Here is a 7,324-nt window from a genome sequence, read left to right on the forward strand (position 1 = left end):
GGGGGTGGGGGGGTCAAGAAGTAGAAATTCAGTACTTTGTTATCTATGAAATTAGAAAAATTATCGTTAGTCGTCATAAACCCAGCACAAGGGGGAATCATGACCCCCATGCCCCTCTTGGATCCGCCCTTGTGTAGTGGGTAGTTATGTAGTAAAAATTTTATACTAGAAATTATCCAAAACGTCGATACAGGAACAAAAACCCAGGAAACGTTAACGTACCAACCTGTTAAAAAAGGAGCAGATTGAACATTACAGAACGGGGAGATTTGGGATTACTTCTTACAAAACTGAAGCTAAATATTGATAATTTGCTGTCATTTCATCAAGTACATACGTCTCATTAAAAGTATGAGTATGAGAAAGTATTGTTAATTTACATTTTAGAGTTCATTGTTGATTGTTTGTAATAATAAATGTTTATAATTTTGTATAACCTCTAGTATTATCTTAATAAATAGGACACAAGGAAATGTGCTACTTTTTTTCTTCTTAACACCCCCAATTCGGGATGATATTTTTGAGGAGATTTGGGAATCCATTAGAAATGTAGCGGCAGGGGGTCTACCAAAAATAGTAAAACTTTAAAAGTGGTCCACGAGAAAAAAAAGGTTTGGGAACCACTGCTGTAGACCATTAAATTTACAATACGGGTCAAGCACTGGTTCTAATAACTAGCTCCACTGGTCTGCAAAAAAAGGTTTTTTTCCTCCTCATTGTTTTCATGCATGATAACATATTTGGTGTTCTAAACACGGAATTTGTATATAGCGCATAGATTTCAAATAAAATGTCCATTTAATTAAAAACGATTTTATCAAAGTAACACAATTACAAAAAAGTGAAAAAAGGCTACGGTCTAAGTTTTACAGCAAAAAATGCTTTTTTACAGTCGCAAGTGCTAGAAATATCAGTACAGTCATCTCAGTATGGTAGTATAATTCAATTTATTTTGTTCAAGTTTATCAAGTTTTTTTTCTTTTCAACATTTCCATCGAAGTTTCTCGGCGAACAAAAATCAGCAAGCATTGCATCTGACCATTTTCCATTGTAACGTCTTTCAAGATACATAATATCCTTATGAAACATTTCACCAAGCTCATGTGATACGGCAGCAAGACTTTCCGAAAATAAATCTAAATGCGAGTCCAAAAAATGAATTTTGTGTAACAAAATTGCGTTCTAAAGCTTTATAAGCAGAAAGAAATGATTTGTCAGCAGTTATCAGCTTTTGAATTATCAAGAAAATGATGACAAACTTTTACGAAAGCCACCCAAGCTTTTTTTCAGCTTTGTTGAACTTCGAATTGAATTATTTATATTTGCGGACCTACAAAATCCCTTCTCTCAGTTTCGCATCCATTTTCGATTCCAGGAAATTTGTATTGATATCATGCAGAAATAAGAGTCATTTTCATGATTTTGATGTTCACTCCAAAGCATCGGCATCGTAAGCGGCATATATTCGTGACTTGCTTCAAGCCAACCTCTCAACGTTCTGGAACAACCGTTTTTGGTAACCAACTTTTATGCCTCCCATCAATAGAAAATCCAAAATAAAACTGATAACCTTTTTTTTATCAAGATCTGTTATCGCATTTCGCTGTGTTTTTAGGGTAAACTCACCACAAATGTAGCAAAATCAGTCTGTAGAAATTTTACAAGTGTGCCTCATTTTATAAGCTAAAGTTAAATGAACATTATTTTAAAAAATGTTTAATTTATATTGTATATTTATTACTTCTGTTCATAAAAAAAGACTGAAACTACATATAAAATACTTAAAATTATATATATTTAATACAAATGTTGTGCAAAACTCTCTAAAGGAGTTGATATAGAACGTTAACAATTAAAAGACATGTTGTCAACTAACTGTTGTAAAGTAACAGTGAATACTACGCAGGCGCATATGTACGGCCATAGAAATAATTGTCGGCACTTTGCTTCTTTCTCTTACGACTAGCAAAAACCTATTTCGTATGTACACATTGCTTATAATGTTAAGGCATAAAACCAATTAAAAAAAGCTAAATTTATGATATTTTGAAAAAAAATAAATATCGAAAAATCTAGACGTAAAAAAAATTGGCCTTCGGGAACAGATTCAGCGCATCAATATATTTATATTGATGACAATTTTTTGAAAAAGGATTTTGTTGCAGACCTTAGTAATAGACACCAGAAAGTAAGATTTAATACTATTGAGAGTGAAAACATGCTAATAAATACGGGTGTTCCTCAGGGAACAATATTGGCTCCGCTTATCTTTATATTGTACATATATTAATGATTTTTTGAAGAAAATCTTTGCTGAAGCAATATTATTTTATGCAGATGATATTACTATTGTTGCTAGTGGTAATTCTTGGAGCGAAGCAGCTCAAAGAACTATGAATTATTACTTATCGAGAGTGAGCTTTACAGCTGGTTAGCTTTGAATAAAAAATACTGTTTATATGGCTTTCGGAAACTATAACCCAGATAGCATTTGACATTCTATAAATATCCCCTAATGTTCAAAAAATATTCAGAACTTTACGGGAATATCCTGGGAATATACATGGGTGAATATTTCTCTTGCCTCAACTCGATTTACTACTTCTTTTTCAGTGGTTTGAATATCCAGAGGTTTAGTATTAGTTCTTCCAATTTCCAATGAGTCATTTGGATCAAGTGTAACTTCCAAAGCAAAGTCATGTTTAGAAACATGTAACTTGCGATGCCATGAAATCATGATCACTAAATATCAAATTATTAAAAGGGCATATGCCCGTTTATCTAAATTCATTTATGGAGTTTTTTAAGCAAAAAACGTTTGAATATGCGTTTACCAGAATATCTGCTTTGCCGTAAATAGTGATTATTTGCCTTGGGTGGTTCAGAAGAAATGTTTTGCATTGATTGCTGTAATATTTCTTCGAAAGGCCAACGTAAGACGTAATACGGCTTCAAATGTAATATTCATCGAATATGAAAGATGTTTTTAAAACCTTGTCAGTTTTCGCAAGAAAAGACATAATTGACTCTGAATTAAACGTTATACGTTAAGTAAAAAACTAAACTAAATATTATTAAAAGATTCTAAACATCCTATGATTATAATTATTTTCTGGAAATGAGTCTCTAGAAACAAATTGTGATTTTGATCACTTTATTCAAATACGGATGAACCGAGTCAGATTGATAATTCCGACGAATATGAAATTAATAACTATTTTTAGGAGTTTGTCATTTTAACTTTAATAATTTTGGGTTGCTCTGTAAGTCTTTTTTAAATCAACACAATTAATTGTTTTTGTAGTATTCAATGATTGACTCACTTTACAATAGCTTTACAAATTCGTTTTGAGTTCCGCAAAAACATTTCGTATTTAAATATAAAATATTTTTAATAGAGTTCTTTAGTGGCAATTGGAAACAGTCATCGGCAACTTGGCTAAGGTTTGTCCGTTCATTCACGTTTGCGACATTCTCCAATAGTCGTTCGATAAGTATCATCTGCCCGACATAATGTGTGGAAATAGATTTTATAAACTATTAAACCTTCATTAAGAATACGCGATGTTATCCATTAAACTTTATACTCTATTTAGCAATCAGTAGCTTTATATGGAAAGTCGTTTATCAAATGACTGGTAATAGTAATTGCCTTACTATCAGGTAGTTTCAGGTAAAAACTTGTAGTAAAGGCTGATGTGCAGATTTTTTATTCACATACACGTTTTAAAATTTAATCCTCGGAGTTTTACAATGTTAACAACTTAACCATATGTTTAAGTGCTGGCTTAAAGATACTGGATCTGAGAATTATTTTGTAACATTATTTTGTATTTGTTCAGCACATTCTGCGTATCTGTGTTATGGCGTTGGTATTTTAGATATATTCAACTTGAAATTTAATTTAATAGTATTTAATTTTTCTCAAACAAAAACATTTAATACTCGCCAAGCATAGCGCTTGAAATACTATTAATTGGGAAATCCATTTCTACGAGAAACTGCAGTTGAAAATTAATTTTAAAATATTTCCTGACTTTCCCACATTAAGGCAGTCCGGTTGAATGCATCGCTATTGAGGCAGAATAGAATAAATTATTCGAATCAATCTCAAACAAACATAGAAACACGAAAATCAAACATCATCTTGGCGTTGAAATAGCGCAAATTTTTTCCCCGAAAGAGAGAACATAATCAAAATTCTTAAAAACTTCAATTGGCGGCAAGCAGCAAGTATTATAGATTTAAAAAACGGTATTTACAAATTAAGTTTTATTATCTTGAAACATTTTCATTTTTATCAATTCGCAAATGTTGCAAATTGTGACACAACAATCAGATTGTTAACTTCTTTTTGGGTATTTCCAAAAAAAAATCAGATTGTTCTCATTAACGACTTTTACATATTTTCAGACCAGCGCCTTTCGAAAATCTTGTATGTGATTTCATATTTAGTATTTGATTTTTCGTTGAAAAAAATATTCCCTGCTCATTAAACTGATGAAACACTTTGGAAACGCGGCAAATTTTACAAAGTAGTTTGCTATATGGGGCAATAAATAAAAAACCTTCCTTGCAAAACCAAACAGCAAAGATCCATTGCAAAACTAACCTGCAAGTTTTTCAGCAACAGATATTATTCACACTGCCTAGTCAATGTGAAAAGTAGACATCTTCAACACTCATATTGACTAGCGCATACGGCATTTTGCAGATTGCTTAAAATACCGTAGTCAATTTGCAGATCGCCCAAAATAGTAGCCATTCTGCAAAGTGCCTGGCGAGTTGGTCAATTTGCATAATGCCTAGGCATTGTGCACATTGCCGGATTTCGTACATTGCCGAAAACCTGTACATATAGCTTTTTTGTTCGGTACCTTTATTTGTCCCGTAGGTTATAGTTAGTAAATTATGCCAAACATATATGGCGAGATATGTATCATGACAATAATTAAATTATTTTTATGAATTTAATATGATCAGATTTCAAATATACTTAATGAATCTCTTGGAAAAAAATCTTCAAGAAAAAAGATCCATTGGAAGACGCCAGAACTCATGGCGGAAGGACATCCGCAAGTGGCTTGGGCGCAACCTTCGTGAGGACACGGCGAGATAAGAAGAAGAATGAATCTCTAGCCATCTTATTCGAGCTTTAATTCGACAAAGTGATGTAGAAACAAATCGCAGACAACAGGCCTGACCAACCCCTAACACTGAATTCATAATTGAATTCGATGTACTTTTTATTAATTGTAATATTAAGTCACTTTAAATGAATTTATGGTTATTATATAGAGCTATAGAGTCAATAAATTAAAAGCTTCGTAATTTACTTGCAAACAAACTTTAATTTTTATGATTCAGTTGAAACTAAATCTCCCTGTATATTGCACATTCCATCATGGAAAGAAAGGGGATTATGCGACAATGTAGAGTTATGGTATCAAAAAGATTCCTCCTTTGTATTGCCTAACTCTTAACACGACTGCCGCTCGAGTTATGAAATCTATCGACTATCATTTTCCCCATAACAATAAACTTTTGCCTTCGGTATGAGCTTGAAGTCAAATCCTTGAAATGAACATGTAAAGCCTTTATAGCAATTGAAAGCAGATTTATTTAATTTTGCCACTCGATACCAATGCTAGTCGGACTAAAGTGTAATATTGTATTCAAAGTTTAATACTTATTTAAAACAATATTGTAGATAATTTAATTTCATCACTTCACTCAAAAAATTTAATGTATTATACTTAAATACTTTTTTACATTTTTGATGCATATGTAAGTCAAGATCTATTGTGATAAAAAAGTATATTTTTACCTGCGCAAATCGAATTGTGCTCTTATAACTATTCGTGTTATGATTTTGCGTCAGTTATTTACCCGTTATTTAATAAAGACAATAAGTACCTGTTATTCGCACTATTTCATTGAAAATTGCTAACTTTTTTCTCGTCACTTTTGCATTAACATTTTCAACATATTGGTAGTTAAAACCATTTAGGCGCTATTGCTTCTATGTTTTGTGTAAATTATATGCACTTCTTGTAAATCTTTATTTATTTAAACTGATAACTTATTGGTAATTTTCATGTGTTGAAATGTGCACACAACAAAATGAGGATCTTTTTTAATGTAACAGAAAAGTATTTTAATTTTAGTTTGTACATATTGAGAACACAAGCAAATTTTAATGTGTTACAGGCTTAATCTAGTTGCTTTAGTTTCTTCTATGTATAAAATAAGTAAAGTACGCGCTTTTCAACTAAGATGTCGACGGGGGTACCTGATCAAATAAGATCGGCTAAATTTGGAAAAATTGCATTGTTTTTAATTGAAAAAAATTTGAATAAACCCGAAAATTGAAAAGATGGAATAGTCATTTTTTGTGACGTAATTGGAAAAGATATGTTTAAATAAAACACATTTCACTAAATTGTTTATTTGCTTATCTACCGTTTACTTCAACAATGATTAAAATTCCTACCTTTAGATTTCATCTCACATTAATTAAAGCTTTTGTAATAGGTAATGAATCTATATTTAGCGCATGTATCAAAATTTTGTTGATTTTTAATTATTTATTTAGCTAAAAAGCTAAATTTAAATGATGTAACAGCTACAATCCAAAGTTGGTAAAGTAAAAAATCCGGTCTGTGTTGGGTTCCCAAGATATAAATTGCATTTTAATTTAACTGAATAATTCCTTTATGGTAAAGGTTTAGAAAATATGGTGGTGAAATTGGTGAAACTATCCAGCTAAAATAAAAACACTTTAATATTTTTTGTTGTTAACATTTTTAACATACATTTGTTGTATAACAATTTTACCAAAATAAGAATAGATTCAAAAAATTATTGCACATTGAAGCGAAAAATCAGACAATCCGTTTTCATAAATTAAACGCTTACAACGTTTTCATATCTCAAAACATATTTTCGGCTGTTTTATTAAACTCCAACCAGATTTGCTTCGCATAGACGGCGCGCTTGTTTAGAAACAAATTTCACCACTGCACCACCCTGCATTGTAATGGTGAAAAATAATATTATTCAGCACCGAATCAATTTGAATCCAAAAGTGGAATATTATAAATGACACGAAAAGGAATGTTTCTATAAAAAGACTTGTGAGTAATAAAAGCTGTACCCTTGAGTAGTATGGTACAGAATACCGTGATCTAAAAACCGAAGAATTTTTATTAAAGCTTGAAGATGCGCGAGTTACGCAACGTACTGTGTAGCTTTATTGAATGTAAATGAGATTATTTCCTTTGTACGATTTGCGACTTATGGGGGGAATAATGGATTACTTACA

Source organism: Dendroctonus ponderosae, unplaced genomic scaffold (genome assembly GCF_020466585.1).
Source record: "Dendroctonus ponderosae isolate FM_Combo_2020 unplaced genomic scaffold, Dpon_F_20191213v2 Dpon_F_20191213_3, whole genome shotgun sequence".
Taxonomy (NCBI): Eukaryota; Metazoa; Arthropoda; class Insecta; order Coleoptera; family Curculionidae; genus Dendroctonus; species Dendroctonus ponderosae.